Genomic DNA, 26,560 nt, shown 5'->3' with positions numbered 1-26,560 from the left:
GAAAAACATGGGATATATATATATATATATATATATATATATATATATATATATATATATGTATGTATACCCACACATTTAGCATTTTCAGTGCTCTTCATTTGTTTAAAGAGATCCAGATTTCTATCTGGTATCATTTCCCTTATGCTTGAAGGACTTCCTTTACACATCTTACAGTATATAATGACTAGTGGTGAATTCTTTTTAGCTCATATTATTTTTTTTTAAATGTGTGTGGAAAAAACTTTTATTTCACCTTTCTGTCTAAAATACGTTTTTACAAGGTATAGAATTTTAATATGGTCGTTTTCTTTTTGCAATACTTCAGGACACTATTCTTTTCTCTCCTGGTTTACTATTTTTCAGACAGGAAGCCTGCTTTCATTCATATCTCTGTTTATATCTACTGTGCCTTTTTTATCTGGCTACTTTTGTTATTGTTTTGTGTTTGCTTTTTCTTTTATTTATTTATTTATTTTTATTGAAGTATAGTTGATTTACATGTTGTGTTAGTTTCAGGTGTACATCACAGTGATTCAGTTAAACATATTACATATATATATATATAAATACACATACATATATATTCTTATATAATATATTCTTTTCCCTTATAGGTTATTATAAAATATTGAGTATAGTTCCCTGTGCTATACAGTAGGTCCTTGTTGGTTATATATTTTATATATAGTAGTGTGTGTATGTTAAACTCAAACTCCTAATTTATCCCTCCCCCCACTTTCCCCTTTGGTAACCATAAGACATATTCTATCTAGGTCTATTTCTGTTTTGTAAATAAGTCCATTTGTATCTTTTTTTAAAAATTCCACATTTAAGCAATATCATTTGATATTTGTCTTTCTCTGTCTGGCTTACTTCACTTCGTATGATAATCTCTAGGTCCATCCGTTTTGCTGGAAATGGAATTATTTCATTCATTTTATGGCTGAGTGATATTCCATTGTATATATATACCACACCTTCTTTATCCATTCATCTGTCAATGGACATTTAGGTTGCTTCCATGTCTTCGCTATTGTAAGTAGTACTGCAGTGAACATGGGTGTGCATGTATGTTTTTGAATTACAGTTTTCTCCAGATATATGCCCAGGAGCAGGATTGTAGGATCATATGGTAACTCTGTATTTAGTTTTTTAAGGAACTTCCTTACTGTTCTCCATAGTGACTTTACCAATTTACATTCCTACCAGCAGTGTAAGAGGATTCCTTTATCTCTACACCCTCTCTGGAATTTATTATTTGTAGACTTTTTCATGATGACCATTCTGACTGGAGTGAGGTGATACCTCATTGTAGTTTTGATTTACATTTCTCTAATAATTAGGAATGTTGAGCATTTTTTCATGTGCCTGTTGGCCATCTCTATGTCTTCTTTGGAAAAATACTTGTATCTGCTCTCTCCATGTATCTATCTCCCCTTTCTTACTCTGCCCTTTTTAAGTGTAGTGTAGCTGCTTTACTTCCTGGGAATCCTAGCCCCTTCTTCTTACCCAAGAAGGCTGTTGGACTCTATCTGTCTCTCTCTGTCTCTGTCTCTGTCTCTGTCTCTCTCTCTCTCTCTCTCTCTCTCTCTCTCTCTCTGTGTGTATATATATTTTTTCTGAGGTGCCACCTGGAGACTCTAGGAAATAAGGTACGAATAATCTTAGGACATACATTATTTGTTTCCCCTCTCAGTGACCACTGCCCTGGGCTGCTTAAAGTCCAGTGTCTGAAACTGGTCCCTCTTTACTCCATTTTGGCCCAGTACACTTCTCTTTGTGCATAAACTTAAGTGAGCATCTGACTCTGTTATAAAATTTATTCATCCATTTTTTTTTTCTCCTGAGAGGAAAACATTCAACAGAAACACAGTAAAAATAGATTTTTTATTCCCCCATCTCACAATAGCTCTGCAGACTGGTAATAGTCACAGAACTGGGTTTAGGAAGGCATTTTCCCATCCCCCTTTCATCTCCATCAGCCACCTACCACAATTCTTTGATATGACAATTAATCTATTGTCGATCTTATTTTTTATTGTTTGAAGTCACTAATTTTTTTTTCTTGAAATACAGTTGATTTACAATATTAGTTTCAGGTGTACAATGTGGTTATTCAATATTTTTATCATTATACTTAACAGAAAGTTGTTATAATATAGTAGGTGTATTCCCTGTGCTGTACAATATATCTTTGTAGCTTATTTATTTTACACATAGTAATCTGTACCTCTTAATCTCTTAGCCCTATTTTGACTCTCCCCAATTCCCTCTCCCCGCTGGTAACCACTAGTTTGTTCTCTGTATCTGTGAGTCTGTTTCTGTTTTGTTATATTTACTAGTTTGTTTTATATTTTACATTCCACATATAAATGATAATATACAGTATTTATCTTTCTCTCTCTGACTTATTTCACTATGGACAATGCCCTCCAGGTCTACCCATGTTGTTCCAAATGGCAAAATTTCATTCTTTTTATGGCTGAGTACCCATTGTATTTATCCATTCATCTGCTGATGGACACTTAGGTTGCTTCCATGTCTTGGTTATTGTAAATAATGCTGCTGTGAACATTGGGGTGCATGTATCTTTTCAAATCAGTGTTTTCATATTTTTCAGATATATATCAGTGGAAATGTTGGATCATATAGTAGTTCTATTTTTAGTTTTTTGAGGAACCTCCATACTGTTTCCACAGTGGCTGCACCAGTGTATACATTCCCACCAATGGTGTTCAAAGGTTCCCTTTCCTCCATATCTTCACCAACATATGTTATTTGTGGTCTTTTTGATGATAGACATTCTTATAGGTGTGATGTAATATCTCATAGTGGATTTTTTTAAAACATCTTTATTGGAGTATAATTGCTTTACAATGTTGTGTTAGTTTCTTATGTATAACAAAATGAATCAGCTATACATATACGTACATCCCCATATCTCCTCCCTCTTGTGTCTCCCTCCCACCCTCCCTATCCCACCTGTCTAGGTGGTCATTGTGGTTTTAATTTGAATTTATCTGATAATTAATGATGTTAATGATGTTGAGCATCTTTTCATGTGCTTGTTGGTCATCCATATGTCTTCTTTGGAAAAATAAGCTGCACAGACATTTATCTGCCCATTTTTAATTGGGTTGTTTGGGTTTTTTGTGGGTTTTTTTTTTTTGATATTGAGTTGTATGAGCTGTTTATATGCTTGGGATGTTGCAGATATGTTTCTCCCAACCAGTAGGTTGTCTTTTCATTTCGTCAATGGTTTTCCTTTGCTGTGCCAAAGTTTTTCTTTTTTTTAATATTTATTTACTAGGCTGTGTCAGGTCTTAGTTGCAGCGTACGGGATCTTCATTGTGACATGCAGGATCTTCAGTTGTGGCATGCAGGATATTTTTAGTTGCAGCATGAAGACTTCTTAGTTGTGTCATGTGGACTCTTAGTTGTGGTATGGATGCAGGATGTAGTTCCCCAACAAGGGATTGAACCCAGGCGCCCTGCATTGGGAGCACAGAGTCTTACCCACTGGACCACCAGGGAAGTCCCAAAAGCTTTTGCATTTAATTAGGTCCCATTTGTTTATTTATGCTTTTGTTTCCTTTGCCCTAGGAGACATCCAAAAAATATTGCTACAGTTTATGTCAAAGAGTGTTATGCCTATGTTTTCTTCTAGGACTTTTATGGTTTCATGTCTTACATTTAGGTCTTTAAAGAATTTTGAATTCATTTTTGTATATAATGTGAAGGAATATTCTAATCTCATTGTTTTACATGTAGCTATCAAGTTTTCCCAGCACCACTTATTAAAAACAGTGTCTTTTCTCCACTGTATATTCTTGCCTTCTTTGTCATAGATTAATTAACTGTAAGTGCATGGATTTATTTCTGGGCTCTGATTTCTGTTCCATTGATCTATGTGTCTGTTTTTATGCCAGTACTACACTGTTTTGATGACTGTACCTTTGTATTATATTCTGAAATCAGGGAGTGTGATACCTCCAGCTTTATTCTTTTTTATCAAGATTTATCTTGCTATTCAGGGTCATTTTGATTCCATCTGAATTTTAGGATTATTTGTTCTAGCTCTGTGAAAAATATCATGGGTATTTTGATAGAGTGATTGCATTAAATTTGTACACTAAGTCACCTAAATACAAATGAGTTCTGTTCAGAGAGCACATTTGTAAGTCCAATTTCTTCATAAATTCAACAAAGTTAGCTTAGGTACCCAACTAACACAATTGGCTATATAGTACTGTACTGTAATAGGTTTGTAATATTTTTCACACAAATAATACATAAAACACAAACACAAAAAGTAAACATTTTAAATCTTACAATACAGTACCTTGAAAAGTACAGTAGTACAGCACAACAGCTGGCATACAGGGACTGGTAGCAGTACAGCTACATCACTGCTGCTTTTACGCTTGATTCCAGACATCCTGGGCTTGAAATAAAGATACTGCACTACTGTACCCTATACAGTACTGCACAGTAAAGTACACAAAAGCACAACCACTTGTAGAGGATGCATGCATGTGACAATGTATGCCAGACACGTGAACTAACTTACGTGATTGGACGTGTGAACGCGTGTTTGCATCTTTGGAAGTTTGCAACTTGAAGGTTCATATGTAGGGGACTTACTATAGATGGCTTTGCTTAGCATGGACATTTTAACAATATTAATCTTTCCAAACAATGAACATGGGATATCTTTCCATTACTTTGTAGCATCTTCAATTTCCTTCATCACTGTCATGTAGTTTTCAGAGTCTTTCACCTCCTTGGTTAACTTTATTTCTAGATCTATTCTTTTTGATGCAATTTTAAATGAGACTGTTTTCTTGCTTTCATTTACTGATAGTTCATTATTAGTGTAAAGAAAAGCAACAGATTTCTGCATATAATTGTATCCCACAACTTTACTAAATTCATTTATTAGTTCTAATAGCTTCTTCGTGGAGACTTTAAGGTTTTCTATAAATAGTATCATGCCATCTGCAAATAGTGACTGTTTTACTTCTTCCCTTCCAATTTGGATGCTTATTATTTCTTTTTCTTGTGTGATTGCTGTGGCTAGGATTTTCTATATTATGTTAAATTGAAGTGGTGAGAATGGGCATGTTTGTCCTGTTCCTGATCTTAGAGGAAAAGCTTTCAGCTTTTCACCATTGAGTATGATGTTAGCTGTGCACTTGTCATAAATAGCTCTTATCTTGTTGAGATATTTTCCCTCTAAACACACTTGATGAGAGTTTATTTTTTTAATTTATTTTTTAAATTTTTAAAAATAGATCTTTATTGGAGTATAATTTCTTCACAATACTGTGTTTCTGTTCCACAAAAAAGCAAAACAGCCATAGGCCTTCATTTCTTTTTCATTTATATCTGATCTGAACTTTATGATTTCTTTCCTTCTGCTAACTTTGGGCTCTCTTGCTGTCTTTCAACTTCTCTCTTTAACTTTTGCCATTTTAATTATATGTCTTCTGTTGGTCTCTTGGGTTCATGTTGTTTGGAACTCTCTTTGCTTCCTGGACCGGATATCTGTTTCCTTCTTTACAGCCATAATTTCATTAAATAAATTTTTACCACCTTTCTCTCTCTTTTCTCTTTCTGGCCCCCCTATATTGTGAATTTCAATATGCTTGATTTTGTGTCAGTGTCCTTAAAATGTTTTTTAATTTGATTTTCTTTTTGCTCTTCTGATTGGGTCATTTCCATTATTATGTCTCCCAGATCACTTATCTGTTCTTATGTATTCTTGTCTGCTGTAATTTCTTCCAGCATGTTTTTAATTTCCATTATATTTTTCAGCTCTGCTTCTTTTTTGTATTTTCTAGTTTCTTGGTAAAATTTTCCTTCTGTTCATCTATTCTTTTCTCTAGTTCAATTATCCTTCCTATGACTAATACTTTGAAATCTTTATCTGGTAAGTTATTGATTTCTGTTTAATTACATAATTTTTCACAGTTTTTCCTTGTTCTTACATTTTAAGCAAATTTCTCTGTCTTCTCATTTTGCCTAACTTTCTCCTTCTCTATGAAATTTGGTGAAACAGTGACTTATCCCAGTCTTGAAAGGATGTCTTTGTGTGGGAGCATTCCTAAACATTCTGTGTGTGCCTTGTGGCTTTCATGGGAGAGCTCTATCTGAAATAAGCATGGATCATGTCTTCCCCCAGGGTTTGCTAATGGCTGTCACCTTGGTGGGAGGTCAGGCTGGAGATTGAGGGTCTAGAGGCCAGAACCAGTTGTGAGCTGAGACTTCTACTATGCCCAGTGGTTGTTGCCTCCCTATGTGAATGGGGTTGGATTCCAAGATGCTGGAGCATCTCAGAGGCCCTGGGGGTCAGGTCTGAGCTGGTTCTGTTCCCTCTAAGTGTGTGCTGTCCCCTGTTCCAGCAATGATACCTTTGCTCCAGAGGGGAGCAGCACTGGAGCAAGAGGGGCCAGGCTGGGCACTTGTCATGGGCCTGGGCATATACTAGGCCATTCCTGTCACACCAGTCAGAGCTCCAGACCACTCCTGATCTGCCACCTCTGCAAATTCCAGGAATAGCCATCCTTGCCCTGTTTGGATGCAGTTTCAGGTCCTAGCTGGCTCCATCCCCACTGACTGTGCATTCTCTTTAGGAACAGCAGCCTTTAACCTAGTGGGGAGATGCACAAATGCAGCCTGATCACTTCCTTCTGTTTCCTTCCTACCCAACTCTGTGTGGACCTTTCTTTACAGCCTTGGTTGTATAAGTCTTTCTGCCAGTCTGCAGTTTGTTTTCAGTGAGAATTTCTCCACATATAGATGTATTTCTGATGTTGTTGTGGGGAAACATGAGCTCAACAACCTCCTGCTCTGCCATCTTGATTTCCTCCTTATCTTATTTGAATAACTAGATAAAAACAGTGCTAAGTTCTACCCCTAACATTTCCCTTCCCTCTCTTTCAACACTATGATTGCCCATGAGACCGTCTTCTGTAAGAATTCTTTCTCCACCACCTTCAGCAGAAATCTATTAGTCCTTGGAAGCAACCTGAATGATATGTGACTTATATTTAAAGGCATAAAACTGGTTCTAGTAAGTTACCCATTGATTTTGGATGGAGGATCTTAATTTAGTTAACATCTCTCTTAAATTAGATGCTTGGGGAGCAATGAGCTGAATGTAAATGCATTCTTTGCAACCAGGTACTAGGTATATGTTTTATAGAGTGATGTGATTAACATGTGCTTCTTTTGTGAAGAGGTTGTAACTTTTTGTTTTCCTTAGTACTCAGTAGCATAAAGAGAGTCTGAAACCAAAGAACAGCGCGGGCAGTTTTTCACTTCAAGCCAAGGGTAACTTCCAAACAAAGTACATAGATTCATTTTACCCTTGAGTTTTATTTCATGTGGTGTCATGAAAGAACACCCAGATTTGGGGAAACATTGACAACCCAGGAGCTATCTTTTCATTTTTACAAATTATGAAGAGCTAAATGAGGGATAAAAAAAGAGATTAAGGATAAGTAGAATTTTCTCCACAGGAGCCACAATCCCTCCATATGGTCACCTTGTGGTATTCAGGAACATTGCCAGGTCTGCTATTCTTCACAGTTTGCCCAAAGGAGAATGCTCATCTCCTCATTTGTTTCATCTGTTTGCACAGGCACATTCTCAGGGCTAATAATGATGAATACTGATATTAGGATCTCCAATTTTCCTTTGAGCATGGATCTTAGTGTCCAAGTTTTACATATTCTTGACACTTTTCTTCATAAGAAAAAATACTTTCTGATTTTATGACACAACTGTAAGCATCTTGAAAACAGCTACCTTTCTTTATACACATCTGTACTACTTGCAGTGCTTACCAAGTGCTTCGAACATGGCTGAATTAATTGCTTAACCAAATTATCTTACTGTGTCAAGTTTGAAATTGTTAGACTTTTACTTCAGTTTTTGCTGGAGTTTTTGAATGTGTGTGTGTTTAAGTGTATGTTTCTCTGTGTGTACTCAATAAATAAAGAACCAGATGATAACTATCTTAGATATCTTCCATTTGACTTTCCTGATCCAATTTCCACTCTTCTTCAAAATGTTCTCTATCCCAGAGGGCTGCCTGTTTGAATTACATCACCATGTTCCTTCTGTGTTCCCATTAGCAACTATTTGGATTTGGCTAATGGAGATCCTCAGCAGGAGATAGGAGACTGATCCTGGGGACTCACATGTGGACAGCTGAAGTAAGAATAGAATGTATGTGAGGGAGGATAATTAGGTCTTAGAGTGCTTTGGGAAAAGAAGAAAACCCTTTACCACTGGGTATTGCTGTTGAAATATCTTGTGAAATTTTTAAAGGTAACAACAGAGAGATTATCTGCTTGACCCTTGTATGTGGATATATAAAGCAGAGGTCAATCAGTCAGTGAACAAGTGTCAAATTTCCTTCCACTCTGGGTATACCACCATGTTGAGCTGAGGTTCTAGGAGGGAAACTAAAGCAGATTCTTTCTTGTACTAAATTTTGTTGGAGGTCTTAGTAAAACCCATAAAACTTTTTGAAGAAAAATTGCCCAACATTAAGTATACTATCCAAAGACTTTTAAAAAATTAATCTACATTTTGTACTTGTGTACTCTGGAGATATTTTTTTTCCATTGTCAATCAAATGTAAATTTACTTTTTAGGTGAGTTTTTAGGTATCATATAATAAAAATATTCATTTTGAACCTAAAGAGTGTATATAATAACAAATAATAAAAACATTAAGGTCAAGAAAGAGCTTACAAACAATTCAGAAAAAAAATACCAAGAAAACCAAACAAGTTAGTTCAAGGATTTTTTTTCTATAAGACAAATCAGAAATGAGAAAGGAGCAGAGGCAATCAGAAGCAGAAGTTTTGTGATAATGGATAAGGAGAATAGGTGAGGGTTTTATGAATTGGCCAAAGATTCTTAATCCTTAAGACTCATGAGTCTAGCACAAGGCTGGAAAATACACTGAAAATATTTGTATCCTCCCTGCAATTACTTAGTACCACCCCACACACAGTAGGTGCCCAATACAAATACAGTATGTGTTTGTTAAATGTCAAAAATGCTAAATTTGCCTGCATGAGGTTCAAATGCTCAGTGCCTGGCAGCAGAATGAGCTGTCCAATGGCAATCTCTTCAGCTGAGTTCTGACCCCCTAGTAGTTCTAGTTGAGAATGTGCTATTTTCAGATCAAGATGGATCACAGGATCTAGTGAGTTTCTCAGTATGCCAAGAATCTGGCATATTAGTTCTGCATATTAAAGACTTGTATAATATTTCCCACATTTACCTATCACTTAAAACTTCTTCTGTCATGCTGTAAAACTAGAAAAAGTACACATCTTCCTCCAGTATCTCAGTTCCCACTGGGCTAGGATCAGAGAGAAAAAAAGAATAACAGTGTGAGAATGATGCTTAAGACAGAAATCAGGATGGAAGGGGAGAGTAGAAACCAGTTCATCCTGGTTTAAAGATTTCTTTAACATCTAATTTCCTTCTTACCTGCAGGCAGTTTTCCAAAGGTGCACATTTAACTTCTAGGATAAATATGAAAATTGAAACCACCGGCACTGTGGCATAAATTAAATAAGGGGAAAATGGAGAGTGATTGTTTTTCTCCTGGAATAAGACCCCAGTACTCCTCCAAGGTTGTGTGAAAAGCTGAGGAATCTGTGGTACAAATAATTTAATTAGCTGATAGCATGTGGGGTGAATTACATTTGATCTCTGTTCAAGATGCTTGTATAAAAAAGGACTTGTTTCATTTTTTTAAAGGAAAATGGATGGATGGAGGAGGATGATATCTTGAGAATTTATTCATTTAAAACAGTGATTGCAATACTGTTCTGAAAAGTAGAATATAACATGAAGAACGTTGTACAGAAAGTATGTAGGTGTCCCCAGCCTCTGCGGATTCTTTGTACCTTTGCCCTTCTGGCTGGTTGTGAAGCTAACGTCTCTCCATCAAACAGCTCCATAACTTTTGGCCCTTGTCATCTTTTGCCAGCAAGAATGTGATCGTCTCTTAATTGGTCTCTCTGCCTTGGGTTTTATCTTCTTCCTTCTTCTGTCTACCAATCTACAGCAAGAGTGTTCCACCAATAATGATAATGTGACTGGGCTCTTCCTTATTTGAAAACCTTTCAATGCTACCCCTCAAGATAAACTACAAGATTCACATGGACTTGAAATGCCTTGGCTGGCTCTCAGCATCATCATCCTCTACTCTCTGTCTTACACGTTATGCCTCAGTAGCACCTGATTACTGAAAAGTCCGTGATAAAATCACATTTTTTCTCTCCAAATTTCTGCTTATGCCATCTCATATCCAAGGATGTTCTTTTCCTCTCTCTTGCTCTCTCTTCCCCAATTTTTGTATTTGTCTTTTAAGTAAACTAAGTCATTACTTCTTCCCACATTCCCACCTTCCTCCTATCTGCATGAGCTGCCCCTCATTGATGTCTCCATATGATCCTGTAAGTAGTCTATCAAAGCAGTTCTCCCACTATCTTATAAGTGTCTATGAAAAATTCCCCATTAGATGATGAGTTCCTTAAGAACAGGCCCTATGTTTATTCAGCCTCCAGTCTCTAGTACAGGACAGAACAGGTGCTCATTAAATGCTTGTTCAATGAATGAGTGAATGAAAATATATTTTCTTCTATTGGTTCAACAATATTATTTATAGTAAAAGTAACATTTTACCAAATACTCAAGTGAGGAAGGTGTAAATAAATCACACACTCACACATGACTAACATTTGTGGAGTGAAATGCCACAAAAAATTAAATTGCCGAGAAAGAGATTCGGGCACATGTGCTATCCAATGTAATTGCATGTATTTAACATTTTACTTAATTGTAGCTATCATCCAGAATGCGTCTTTGTCCTACCTATATTATGGTTTAGAGAACCTGGCCACTTATCTAGTCACATTTAAAAGAGAGGAAGGTGCCTTGTCCAAACAGATGTGACTCTAGCTCTGAGCTTCTCAAACTTTATTATACATCTATATCTTGGCTATTGTAAATAATGTCACTATGAATATTGGGGTGCATGTATCTTTTTGAATTAGTATTGGATGGACCTAGAGGGTATTATGATTAGTGAAATAAGTAAGACAGAGAAAGAAAAATACTGTATGTGATCACTTATATGTGGAATCTAAAAAATAAAATAAAAACTAGCAAATATAACAAAAGAGCAGACTCAGATATAGAGAATAAATTAGTGGTTACCCATGGAGAGAGGGAAAGGGACAGGGGCAATATAGGGGTAGAGGATTGAAAGGCACAAATTAGTATGTATAAAATAAGCTACAGGGATATATTGTACAGCACAGGAAATATAACCAATATTTTAAAATAACTTTAAATGGAATATGTTCTGTAAAAATACTGAATCACTCTGTTGTATACCTGAAACTAACAATATTGTAAGTCAACTGTACTTCAATTTAAAAAAACCCACCATTTTGTGAATACCCAAATAATGATGATGCTACTGGGTCTTGGCCCTCTTTTTGTGTGGCAAGGATAGAGAGCACCTCAACTCCATGTAGAATAAAATGGTGTGCAGGGAATTTAGTCAAAGTATTTTATTTTTGTGCACATAACTAACCTGAGAGTTTCTACCACTTTGTATTAATATCTAAGTAGATTTCAGCTGATATTGTTGACCCATAGTTTGATGATCAAGTATTTTTCATGATCAAATTGAGTTCTGAATATTACAAGTGTTTTTCTCATAACAACTTCAAAATTTTTCATTTTTTTATTTTATTTTTATTGTTTTTATGTTATATTATTTTGCACGGCTTAATTTTTTTGGTACCAAGCCCAGGTTTTTGAGTCACATAGGAGGCCTCTCTAGATTTACAGACTATATAGATGAATCAAAATAGCAGTGTTTTGGGAAAGGTCCTGTTCAGTATAGAAACTTGGGAGGAAATGACCAAAATGTGATCATATTCCAGATCATAAAGGAAAGGGGAATTCAATGAGATTAAAATAATTTAGGAAATCTAAACCAAATCCAGATAAATCAAAACGAAAAGAAACTATTGGAAAAGGAATCTAAGAAGAAAATAAAATACAAATGTTTAGAAGGTTGGTGTTCTAAGATAAAAATACTCAAAATTATATATGTGAGGAGAAGAGCCAAGAAAAAGAATAAGACACAAATTAGGCTAACCCTCAAATTTGACAGAGTTTAAAACCAAAGAGAATAACCTTATAAAATAGGTGTGCCACCACCATCAGGCACAAAATCCTTTCTAAGTGCATTATCTATCTTATCTCACTTAATTTTCTCAACAACCCCATGGGGTAGGCCCTTTTATTAAAGCCAGATGACTAGAAAGGAATAAAATTACAATGCTATTTAACAAGCTCTTAGGAACTAAGTGGTGCAATAACCTACTTTTTAAAATACAGCCCTTTCTGATATTCTGTAATAAAAATAAGAATTACTCATTTCATTAACATTTCTTGAGCAAGTAATGAGAAGGCATATGTGAAAGGATATTACGTATATTATTTAATTTTAATAACAAGCCTATGAGTTAGGAGCTACTATTGTTTTCATTTTACTGATGAGGGAATTGAGATTTAGTGAGGTTACATAACTATCCAAAATCACCCAGCTATTAAGAAACAGAACCAGGACTCAAAGTTTTACTGACAGCAGTTGGTTTGTTTCCAGTTTTGTAATATTTTTTAAAAAGGCTGTATCCTTTTGCACATCCTGGTGAACAAAAGTTCCTTTAGGTATATAAGTTAAATTGATAGAGCATAAGAAATATACATGTTCAACTCTGCTATGAAATGCCAATCCACATTTCACAGAAATTATACAATTTACACTCCCTTCAAAAGTGAATCAGAGTTCTACATTCTTGCCAATACTTGATACATTCTGACAGTTTAATTTTTGCTAATTTTGTGGTTTTACTTGTCTTTCCTCTGGTTAATAATAAGATTGAATATTTTGAAATGTTTTTAGATCATTTTTGATCCATCGTTTATGAGGTTCCTATTGGTTCCACCCACCCCATTTTTCTACTGGGGTTTCTTTTTCTTTTTGATTCACAGTGTTTATGCATACTATACACTAATTATGTGTTGTTTATATGTATTGCAAATATCTTCAAGTTTGTAGCATTTTTATTCACTCTCTAAATGGTCTCTTTTAACAAAGAGAAATTGTTGAATGTTTTCTTTTTGCATTTCCCCACTCACTGACTTATTTCCTGAGATCACCTCCCAAGTAAATAATGTCCCCAAATTCTTCGTTCAGGTTTGGTTTTGGCTATAACCCAAACTGTCCTACAAAGCAGACCCTCAGGATAAGATCTAAAACAAGATCACTTGCAAGTCATATGGCAGAAGGTCTCTGTTACTGGTAGTAAGTAGGGTGGCGATGATCATTTGTATGCTGCAGCATCACACTTACTAAGACTCTTGACTATGACTTCCTGGGAAGAAGCACAGGTGAAGGAGAAAAGGCTTGCTTGTATATAGTTCCAGCATTTGAATATATGTGGGTAATGTTGATCAGTATAATTAAGTTGGCTGGACTTTGTTAACTATCTTGGAAGCATAAAAAAAAGAGAGAAGTTCATGTCACTCAAACATTAACTTAGGGATTGTTGTTAGAGGCAGATGGCCTCTGTCCTGCAGCTGGAGGGCAGAATGTACTGAAAATCGGGATTAATATTAGATTGCACAGATGGCAAGAGTTAAGAAGAAGATGAATTAATAGCCATGACAAATCTCCTATGCTAAAAACAGTGTCCTGATAAAGAGGAGATGGGACCATGCATTCTGGGGTGGAGATACTTGAAAGTCCTGAGCTCCTAGATTGCTCTAAACCCTATGGGCCAGCAGAAGAAGCCCTCTATCTCTTTGTGAGAGTAGATCAGACTTAAATGGATTAGAAACCATGAAAATGCAATGATTCACAAGATGAGCTTATTCTCCTTAATACAAAACAATTAAATAAAATCAATATAATACAATAAAATCAATTTCTCACCTCATCGATTGTATTTAGAGTCTTGGAGCCAGTCCTGATACACTGCTGGAATGATACCTTGCAACTTGGAAATGGTGTTTCCATAGATCCTAGAAACCCTTTCAGGGAGTTAACAAGGTTAAATTATTTTCATAATAATACTAAGATTAATTTTGAATATTCTGTTTTGTTGACATTTCCACTGATAGTGCCAAAGCAATAGTGTATCAAATTGCTGGTGTCTTAGCAAAAATCAAGGCAGTGGCACCAAACTGTTCTAGAATTCTCCACTGCCAATTTTAAAAGTCAGTTTTCCAAGAGATGCTCTTGATGAAGCAATCAAAATTATTAATCTTAAAAATCTTGATACTAGAATCTTTTAAATACTCTATGTGACAAAATAGTAAGTATGCATAGAGCTTTTGCTGCATACCAAAGTATGATCATTATATCAAGGAAAAGCACTTCTGCAATTATTTCACTTGAAAGCTGAACAAGCCTCTTTAAGGGAACAGTGTTTTTCCTTGAAATAACAACTGACAGGCAAAAGATAGTTATTCATACATTGTTATTTTGCAGTCATTTTCTCAAAACTTAACAAAGTAAGCCTGCCATTTCAAAGAAAACAACTGACTGTATTTGTTAACATGATGAAATTTTAAGTTTAAAGTAAAAGTTATAGTTTTCGGAAACTTGTATATTACATCTTGGGCTTGAACACTTCCCAATACCTCAAGACTCTTTGAGGAGATCAGGGATTTCATTAAAGAATGTGATTTTATTAATATTGTATAATTAAATGAGTAAACATTTAGAAGATCTACTTAACTCATTGATCTAATATTTTCAAAATGGGTCAATGTTTCAAGATCATGCATGGCAAAGATTTATTTAAAAGTTCACAGTGAGCCAATGAATTTTAATATAACAGAGGATGAAAAGTTCATGGAAATTATTTCAAATTCCACATCACAACTATGTTTTAAGAAACTACTGCTTGTCAAGTTTTAGTGTAGTATTAAAGGATATTCACAACTATCCAAAAAGCCCATTATAATCTTCCTCCCTGTTCAGACTACATATTTTGTGAAGCTGGATTTTCTGTACACGCTTCAACCAAGACAATATATTACTATAGATTGAATCCCAAAGCATAAAATATAGCTATCTTCTACTGAGTCAGAAATCAAAAAGATGTAAAATAATGCCACTATCCTCACTACTTTTTTTTTTTTTTTAAGTGCTTCATCACTCCCCTTCTTTGGGATAAAGTTCCTGGTGTAGGGAAGAAAAAAACACTTTAAAGGGAACAGAGCCAGCTAGAGCCAGACCCTCAGGGCTTGTGCTCCAGGAACTTGGGAGCAGATCCTGCCCCTGATGGAGTGGTGATGGCCACTGAGCAGAGAGGAACTTCCAGCTCACACCCTGCACAGACTCTAGCTCCTCGATCTCCAGCCACACCCCCAACCAAGGTGATAGCTGCCAGCACACCATACAGAAAGAAGTGACTGGAATCAACATTAAATCCAACCCTCCCACCAAAGGCACTGGGGGCACACAGTCTGCATAGGGACACTCCCATGTAAGAATATGCCTTCAAGACCGTAATAAGTAAATGTTTCACCTAAACTCATAGAAGCAGAGAAAGTTAGTTACAAGGAAGAGGCAGAGGAACGAATTCAATTGAAAGAGCAGAAAACCCCTGAAAAAATAAATAATGAAACAAACAATTTACCAGATAAACTATTTAAAACATTGGTAATAAAAATGCTAACTGAATTAGGGAAGAGAATTGATCTAAACACAGATCATTTTAACGAGGAACTAGAAAAGATTAAAAATACTAATCAAAAATAGATAAATCAGTGTCTGAATTTAAAAACACTCTATAAGGAATAAATAGCAGACTAAGACACAGAAGAACACATAAGTGATCTGGAAGATGGAATTACGGAAATCGCCCATCATAACAGCAGATAGGAAGAAAAATTTTTTAATTTTTAAAAAAGTAATATATGATTTTTAAACTTTTAAGGAACCTCCAGATCTCTGGGACAACATTAAATGTGCCAACATTTGCATTATGGAGGTTCCAGACAGAGGAGAGAAAGAGAAGGAGATTGAAAATGTATTTGAATAAATTATGTCTGAAAACTTCCTAAACCTAAAGAAGTAAATAGATATCCAGGTACAGGAAGCACAGAGAGTTCCAAATGAGATGAGCCCAAACACATGCATACCAAAACATATAATAATTAAAATGGTAAAAGTTAAAGATAGAGAATTCTAAAGCCAGCAAGAGAAAAACAAAGAGTCAGATATAAGGGAATCCCCATAAGGGTACTAGCTGATTTCTCTGCAGAAACTTTGCAGGCCAGAAGGGAGTGGCATAATATATTGGACACACTGAAAGGGAAAAACCTGCAACCTAGGATACTCTAACAAGAAACATTATCATTTAGAGTAGGAGAGGTAAAGAACTTCTCAGACAAGCATAAACTAAAAGAATTCATCAATACTAAACCTACCCTAAAAAAAATGTTGAAGGGTCTTTTTTAAATGGAAAAAAATAAGAATCTGTAGGAAAGGGAAAATCCCATCAGGAAAGGCAGATATATGTTAAGGATTGAAGATCACTTAAATAATCCAGTAAGTAGATTAAAAGACAAAAAAATTTAAAAGCAACTATAACTACAATAAACAGTTAAGGAATAAGCATGAAGAAGTAAAATAGGAAATCAAAAACAAAATGTGGGGGAGGGGAATAAAAATGTATCTTTTAGTATGTGTTTGAACTTAAATGACTATCAGTTTAAATCAAGTATATATAATTGTGGGTCAACATATGAACCCCATGGTAACCACAAATCAAAAACCTACAAAAGATACATCAAAGCCAAAAAGCAAAGAACCCAATACTACTGAAGAAAATCATCAAACCAAGATGGGAGCAACAAAAAGAAGAAATAAACATAGAAAAACTACAAAAACAACTGGAAAATAAGTAATAAAATAGCAATAAGTATGTATCTATCAATAATTACTTTAAATGTCAATGGACTAAATGTTCCAGTCAAACACATGGGGTGGCTGATTGGACAAAATAACAAGACCCTTTAATATGCTGCCTACAAGAGACTTACTTCAGGGCTAAATACACACACAGACTGAAAGTGAGGGAATGGAAAAAGATATTTCAAACAAACAGAAATGAGAAGAAAAATATGGGTAGCAATACTCATATCAGACAAAATAGACTTTAAAACAAAGGCTATAAAAAAAGACAAGGGCATTATATAATGATAAAAGGATCAATACAAGAAGAGGATATCATACTTGTTAACATATTCACATCCCAAACAGAAGCAATTAAATATATAAAGCAAATACTAACAAACATAAAAGGAGAAATTGACAATAATACAATAATAGTAGGGAATTTTTACATCCCACTAACATCAGTGGACAAATCAGACAGAAAAATACCGTAAGTGGAAAGCAGAAAATATCTCAAGACAAATGAAATGGACACAACTTTCCAAAATCTATGGGATTCAACAAAAGTAGTTCTGAGTGGGAAGTTTGCATCAGTACAGACCTTCCTCAAGAAAAAAGAAAAATCTCAAACAACTTAACATACCACCTACAAGAAATAGAAAAAGAAGAACAAAGTCCAAAGTCAGCACAAGGAAGGAAATAATAAATATCAGAGAGGAAAAAATAAAATAGAGATTAACAACAACAACAACAACAAAAATATCCCTGAAACCAAGAGGTGGTTTTTTGAAATGATAAACAAAATTGATAAACCTTTAGCCAAGCTCACCAAGAAGAAATAGAGAGGACCTAAATAAACAAAATAAGAAATGAGAAATAACAAATGATACCACAGAGATTAAAAAATCATAAGAGAATACTATGAAGTTATATGACAACAAATTTGACAGCCTCGAGAAATGGACAAATTTCTAGAAATATACAGCCTGCCAAGAATGAATCAAGAGGAAACAGACAATTTGAACAGACCAATAAGTAAAAGTGAAATTAAATTTGTAGTGTGAAAACTCCCAGCAAACAAAAGTCTAGAACCAGACAGCTTCACAGGGGAATTCTACCAAACATATAAAAAAGAGCTAATACTTATCCTTCTTAAACTATTCCAAACAACTGAAAAGGATGAAACATTCCCAAATCTATTCTACTAGGCCACAATTACCCTGAAACAAAAACCAGTCAAAGACACTACAAAAAAAGAAAATTACAGGCTGATATCTTTGATGAATATAGATGTAAAAATCCTCAACAAAATATTAGCAAGCTGAATCCAAGAATATGTAAAAAGGATAATACACAGTGAAAAAGTTGGATTTATTCCAGGGTCACAAGGATGCTTCAACTTTCACAAATCAATGTAATACACCACATTAACAAAGGAAGGATAAAAATCACGTGGTCATCTCAATAGATGCAGAAAAAGCATTTGACAAAATTCAACATTTATTCATCAAAAACTTCACATCAAAGTGGGTTTGGAGGGAACATATATAAACATAATAAAGACCATTTACAACACCCAACGGCCAACATCACACTCAATGGTGAAAAGCTAAATGCCTTCCTGCTAAATTCAAGAACAAAACAAGAATGCCCACTCTCACCACTTCTATTTAACACAGTATTGGAAGTTCTAGCCACAGCAATCAGACAAGAAAAATAAACAAAGGTATCCAAATTGGAAGGGAAGACGTAAATCTGTCACTATTTGCAGATGACATGATACCTTATCTAGAAAAACACAAAGTCTCCAACCCCAAAATATTAGAACTAATAAATGAATTCATCAAGGTTTCAGGATACAAGATTAATATACAGAAATCTGTTGCATTTCTATACACCAATAGTGAAATATCAGAAAGAGAAAGAAAAAATTCTGTTTAAAATCACATCAAAAACAATAAAATACCTAGGTATAAACTTAACCATGGAGGTGAAAGACCTATACTATGAAAACTGTAAAATACTGATGAAGGATATTGAAGATGATACAAAGAAATGGAAAGATACCTAGTGGCTTGGATTGGAAAAATTAATATTATTAAAATGTTCATACTATCCAAAGCAATCTACAGATTTAATACAATCCCTATCAAAACACTTACTTTTTCAGAGAGCTAGAACAAATAATCCTAAAATTCATATGGAACCACAAAAGACCCCGCATTACAAAAGAAATCTTGAGAAAAAAGAACCAAGTTGCAGGTATCACCCTCCCTGACTTCAATCTATACTACAAAGACACAGTAAGCAAAACAGTATGGTACTGACACAAAAACAGACATATAGAGCAATGGAAGAGAATAGAGAGCCCATAAATAAACCCATATACCTATGATCAAATAATCCATTGATAAAGTAGACAAGAACATACAATGGAGAAAAGACAGTTCCTTCAACACGTGGTGTTGGAAAAACTGTGCAGCCACATGTAAAACAATGAGATTAGAACATTTCCTATATATACATTTTCTATATTCTTATATACAAGAATAAACTCAAAATGTTTTAAACACCTAAATGTAAGACCTGAAGCCATAAAACTGGAGAAAAAGAAATCCTTGAATGCTGTTCATCGGAATGTAAATTGTTGCAGCCACTATGGAAAAGAGTATGGAGGTTCCTCAGAAAACTAAAAATAGAGTTGCCATATGATCCAGAAATTCCACTCCCAGGTGTATATCTTGAAAAAATGGAAACACTAATTCAAAAAGATACATGCATCCCAATGTTATAGCAGCACTATTTACAGTAGCCAAGACATGGAAGCAACCCAAGTGCTCATCAATGGATGATTGAATTTAAAAGGTGTGGTATAGATATACAATGAAATATTACTCAGCCACAAAAAAAAAATAAAATTCTGCCATTTGCAGCAATGTTAATAGACCTAGAGAATAGTATGCTTAGTGGATGTCAGACAAAGAAAAATGCTATATGATGTAAATGATATGTGGAATGCAAAAAATAATACAGATGAATGTATATGTAAAACAGAACTAGATTCACAGATATAGAAAACAAGCTTGTGGTTACCGAAGGGGAGAGAGTAGAAGAGAGGGACAAATTAAGGATTGGAACTAACAGATATAAACTACTATGTAGGGCTTCCCTGGTGGCGCAGTGGTTAAGAATACACCTGCCAATGCAGGGGACATGGATTCAAGCCCTGGTCTGGGAGGATCCCACATGATGCAGAGCAACAAAGCCCATGTGCCACAGCTACTGAGCCTGTGCTCTAGAGTCCGTGAGCCACAACTACTGAGCCCATGTGCCACAGCTAATGAAGCCTGTGCACCTAGAGCCCGTGCTCCACAACAAGAGAAGCCACTGCAATGAGAAGCCCGTACACCGCAAGTAGGGAAAACCCTCACGCAGCAATGAAGGCACAATACAGCCAAAAATAAAATTAAATAAATAAATTTTAAAAAAACAAGCTATGTATAAGACAAGTAAGCAACAAGGGCACAGGAAATTATAGCCAATATCTTATAGTAACTGATAATGGAGTATAATCTACAAAAATACTGAATCACTATGCTGTACACCTAAAACTAATATAATATTGTAATTCAGCTATACTTCAATAATAAACTAACAAGCCCTCTGTAGGCCATAGTGGGTGATAGGAGACATCATTATTGAACTGGGCTCTCTAGTGTCATAGGGATGATAGAATTCCATAATAGCAGAGTCCAAATGGTGACACATAATAATCAGAGGAACAGTGGAGATAATTACCTACTGGTCATCATGAATGAAATGGCAACCAGAGGCCTTGATTCACTGGGATCTTCACTGTGGCTAAGAGCCCATGGTATTTGCAGGTGGGAAATATATAGGAAGATGATGAAATTATTTATTATGGAATTTTAAAAAAGATTTCAAGATAGAAAGCAGAAGGCTGCTGTCAGTGGTTCAATGTAAAATCACAAACCCTCACCCAATTTCCAGACTTGAGCCAATTCTCAGAGTCAGAGTCCACCCACTGAAGGTCAGGTCAGATACTTCTAAGGGAGGACCCTACATTCCTACTGAAAGTATGTACAAAATATTCCCCCAATACTTCCTCAAAAAGATCTACATCCATTAACTCAGGTAACTATATACTGGGGAAAGGGGAGTACTCAGAGCTTTTGTGGGCTATTGAATATAGTGTCTGAGGTGACAGGAATACCAAGGGTGCAAAAATGCCAACCTTGCCCCCATTATGGTGTGGCAGCATGGAGATCAAGTGATAAATGGAGTCCTAGACCAAGTATATATAAGTGTCTCACAGAGGGTCCATTGGATCTGCAGACTACTCTGAGTTCACTTCTCTAGTCCCTGCATGGAATAAATATACTTAGCATCTAACAAAACTCTTCATTTTCCAACCTGTGGAGTAAGAGCCTTTATAATAGAAAAGGCCAAATTGAAGCAATCGAAACTGCCCTCCCCTAGCCAAGATATTAAATTGTGAGTGATATCATAACCCAACTGGAACTTCAGAGAATTGAAGATTTAAAGGATAAGGGATGATAGTCCCCAACCTGTCTCTGTTTAATTCACTAGTATGGCTTTGCAAAAAACCAGATGGACATGGCAGATGGTTATAGACTGCGGTAAATTTAGAAAATGGTAACCCCAATCAAAGATGCTGTGCTGAAGATCGTATCTTTGCTAGAGCAGATAAACTCACCCTCTGATGTGTAGTAGCTATTGATTTCTTTAATGTGTTCATTTCAATACTCATCAGGAAAGAGAATCAAAAACAGTTTGCACTTACCTGGGATAGATGGCAATATATTTGCACCATCTTGCCATATGGTTCTCCTAGCCCCCCCCCCCATATCTGCCATAATATAATACAAAGACACCTAGATCATCTCAATACCCTATAGGTCATTACACTGGTCTCTTATATTGGTGACATGTTAAAATTAGACCTAGTGATCATGAAAGTGGCATGTGTTCTAGATGGCCTGGTAAGATACATGTATGCCAGAAGATGAGAAGTAATTCCCAAGAGATTCAGGGAGACGGTTGAAGAGTTGAGAGATCTTGTGGCAGTCATGAATGTAGCATTCAGGTCTCCTTTAAGAGAACTGGCTGCAGGAAGCATAATTGCCTGAGAATCTCAGCTGCTACCACTGGGAACCACCACTGCCTTTGTGCCAATATCATGTTTTCCCCATATTTTTCCTAGTCAGCAATTGAGAACTGTGGAGGTATAAATGCTGACCCATTCCTATGGTATGTGGGCTGACTGCTCTAATGGGTAACTTTGACTCATGACTTATATAAACCTGGCAGACACAATCTTCTTAGAACTGTGCTTCAGTCTAATAGTTTTCCTTCCCAGTCCTCCTTCATTTCTTTTCTTTTATCACAGATGTCAGACTTGCATCATGGTCTGAAGGCCTGCACTGCCCACTCCAGCCTATTCTCCTTTACCTTCCACTAGTATTCCCTCCCCCAAGTAAATATCTTGCACACCTAATCCAGTCTTAGTGTTTGCTTCTATGAGGACCTGAGCTAACACAGGGTTCAAAGATCTGGAGCATACCAGGACATATTCTTCAATCTAAAGGAAATTTATTGCAACTTGTACTTCCTACCACTAAAAAAGGAGCGTATATTTTGTAGGATTCTTTGGATTTTAAGAGAGTATATACCACACATGGGAATGATCTTCCAAATCATGCCAAATGAAGTAGAATGCTGCCAATTTTGAGTGTAGCCCCAAGCAACCACTGAGTGTCCATCCACCAGAGTTATTTATTATAAGCTGAGTGTTGTCAGGTCCACTAAGTCTTAAGATTGACTTAGAGCAAAATCAATCTAGTATATGATGACAACAGGATATCGGACTCCTAAGGGAACAAATAAGTTACATAAAGATGTAATCCAAACCCCACTGTTGCACGGGTGTCTTCCTTCAGCTCAGACTTATGGTCTCATTGGGGTTTCCTAATGGCCAGCTGATATACGAAGAAAACAACCTGAATCATTTACAGATGGGTTGGCTATATATATTAGTCCTGGTTTAAACTGGACATCTGCTATACTGCAGTATCATTCAGGGCGTGGATGGAAAAACAGTTGTGTAGGGAAATCATTATGGGCAGAAACTTAAGTACTGGACTTGATTTTCACTTTATGTGAAGGAATAAGTGTTAAGAGCTAAGGACTCTTGGATAGAAAATTCTACAAGGACAGAAAGTCCTTGGACAGAGAGGCTACAGGGACTCTTGGACAGAAAAATCAATCGCTTAGCTACATGATCAGGGTCTAGAAAGAACAAGATTAGAAAATCAGAGACAAGGAATTCTACAGAAGAAGGACATGGAAGAAGGATGTGGATACTCCAAAAAGAGTAAGCACAGAGTGTGAGGATTTTTTAGGTTAATGGCTACCAGATAATACAGAGGAGGCACTGAAAAATCAGGTAAAAAGTGTGACCCATCCAGTAGAGATAGTCAACCTCTATCTTTGGCCACCCACCCCAATGCTTATACAATGGGATGATGAATGGAATAATTAAGGTGGTAAGGATAAACGGTAGTGCATGGATTCATCAGTATGGACACCCTCTCACCAAGGCTAACATAGATATTATCACTATTGAATATCCAACTTGTAAGCAGTAAAACATATGTTGACTTCTCAATATGATGCCATCTTTTGAGGAAAATAAGTTAGTCACTAGATTGGAGAGTTGATTACATCTGAACCTTTCCACTCTGGAGATTGCAGTAATTTATCCCAATTGGAATTTGTATGTGTTCTGGGTGAGTTTGTATTCCCTGCTCACAGCATCTCCATCAGTATCTGAGGGCTCACATAGTTTCTAAGTTATTCATAAGGAATCTTATACAAGATAGTTTCAGACAAAGGACCCATTTTATATCAAAGGAGATGTAATAATCATACTAGCACAAGATCCTCTATCTATCCACTATGATAGTTGGGTATATCTCTGATATGCCATGTCACCTGGAAGCTGCAACCCTGATAAAATTTTATAGTGGCTCTTTTAATACTCAGTTAAGGTACTAGCTTGGGGATAACACTCTGCAAGTTTAGAGTGTTATCCTTTAAAGTGCGGTATATATGATAAACCAATTGCCTTTTTATTTTCTGTGTCCCAAATATTTAGATTATATGGGCCCAGAAACCATAGGTTATAAATAGGATTAATCTTCCTTACCATCAATCCATGTGATCCAGTTGGCAAATTTGTAATTTAAATACTCACAACTTTAGGCTCCTCTAGATTAGAGGTCCTGCTTCCCATGGGTGTAATATTTCTACCAGGGTGATAGTAAGTATTTAATTGAATCTAAAAAATGACCGCCATCTGATCATTGTGGGCTCCTCTTGCCAGTGGACCAACAGGCAAAAACAAAGAAGAGTTCCCATACAGGCTACAGCAATACAGCCAGTGAATATAAATGAGGAGCTGAGATTGCTTGAGATTGTCCCCTTATATTAGGGACAGAGAGGAACATGCTTGGAATGCCAAGGGTTCTCTCGTGTACCTCTTGGATCTCGCATGCTTGGTGATAATACCAAATGGGCATGATTATGCAGAGGTTCAGGCCTTGTGGGGATAAAGATCTTTTTCACTCCACTGAGCAAGCAACCTATAAAAGTAGAAATTCTGGATGGAGGGTAAGGGAAGGGGAGAGATGAATATTAATTTCATCCTCAAGTTTGACTGAACAAGAGTGACTACTCTGTCTCACTGAATTCCTGTTTTAGGGTTGTTTATTTTATTTTTTTTTTTTTGAGGTTGTGAAAGGCTAATACCTTTAAGAACCAGGGATAGGACATGGTGAACTTAAAGTGGGGCAGAAAGAGCCCTGAATGATACACACGATGAAAGGTAATGTTGTTGGAGCCCTGCTCATACCATTGTTCCTATCCCAGAGGTCATTTGCAGCTTTGTTGGACAATTTCTATACATACCAACAATGGCCTACCTCAGACACCTGCATCTCTATGCCTGAGATTTTTCTCTGGCTGTGGGGACATATTTATCCTATAGACACAGGCAGGACAGAAATTCCAGAGAGATAATACTTGCTGTATTTAGTTCTAAAGATAGCCACAAATCCTTTGACACTCCTCCCATCAAGAGATGGGGTTTCTTCTGCCTCCCTTGTAACTGGGCTGGCTTTGGTGACTTGCTTGAAGTAGAAGTGATGCTGCATGCTTTCTGAGGCTAGGTTAGAATTTAACATGCAGATTCTACTTTTTTTCTCATTCTTGGGACCTGAGCCACAATATAAGAAATCCAACTACCTTTAGACTTCCAGGATATGAAGAAGCCATATAAAGAGACCGCAAGGTATTCTAATTGCTAGCCTCAGCTGACACCATCCTTTGATTCATCCCAGAGCAAGTCCAGATAACATGAAAGAAGCTTCCAATGTTTCTGGTCCCTCCTGTTTGATCACAGTCAGTCATTTGAGGCTTCTTAGGTAAGTCTCCAGGCATTGTGGAGCAAAGACAAGCCATCTCCAAATCGGTCCTGTCCAAGTTCCTGCCCACAGAACCCATGAACATAATAAAGTGGGTTTTTTTTCCCAATGCTACTAATTCATAGGGTTGTTTGTTTCAAGCAACGAACAACCATAACCTGGTCCTAGGATCAACATTTAATGAATGAAAGATAGAAGGTTGTCAATAAATACCCAGCTTCCTATATGCTTTCAATTTTGTAGTGTTCTACACAGTATCTCAGGGATTTCCCGGCAGAATTGAGTCCTTCTTGTCCAAAGAAGCAACCATGGGCTTCCCTGGTGGTGCAGTGGTTGAGAGTCTGCCTGCCGATTCAGGGGACACGGGTTTGTGCCCCGGCCTGGGAAGATCCCACACGCCACGGAGCAGCTGGGCCTATGAGCCATGGCCGCTGAGCCTGAGTGTCCGAAGCCTGTGCTCCACAACGGGGGAAGCCACAACAGTGAGAGGCCCGCATACCATAAAAAAAAAAAAAAGAAGAAGAAACCAATTTATAAATATACCTTTGCTTTGATCTATTCCCTGCTTTTCTTTTCAATCTCTGACTCTGAATCCTGGGATTCATCTCTCAAATAAACTACTTGTACCCAAATCCTTTTCTCTATGTCTGCTCTTGCAGAAATTCAAACCAAGAGTGGATCAGTTTTTCCTTTGCCGTTTTCTGGATTTTTGCTTTCTGTACAGACCATACCTGTCCTCCATGTCATTTATTGAAAACCCATTCTCTCCCCTTTAGCCAGTAGTACCACTTCTATTACAAATCAAGTGTCTACTTATAATTAAGTATTTCTCTGGGATGACTATTCTATTCCATTGATGTATTTACCTATCCCTGCACCAATATTAAACATTCCTATCTGTTAGGGCCAATCCTCTCATCTCTCTTTCTTTATTCAGGAAAATAAGTGAATATTCATGTTTACATATAAATATTATAATAAGTTTGTGAGGTTATACCATTAACCA

The sequence above is a fragment of the Kogia breviceps genome, chromosome 3 (assembly GCF_026419965.1).
Source record: "Kogia breviceps isolate mKogBre1 chromosome 3, mKogBre1 haplotype 1, whole genome shotgun sequence".
Classification (NCBI taxonomy): domain Eukaryota; kingdom Metazoa; phylum Chordata; class Mammalia; order Artiodactyla; family Physeteridae; genus Kogia; species Kogia breviceps.
This window is presented reverse-complemented; position numbering follows the sequence as displayed.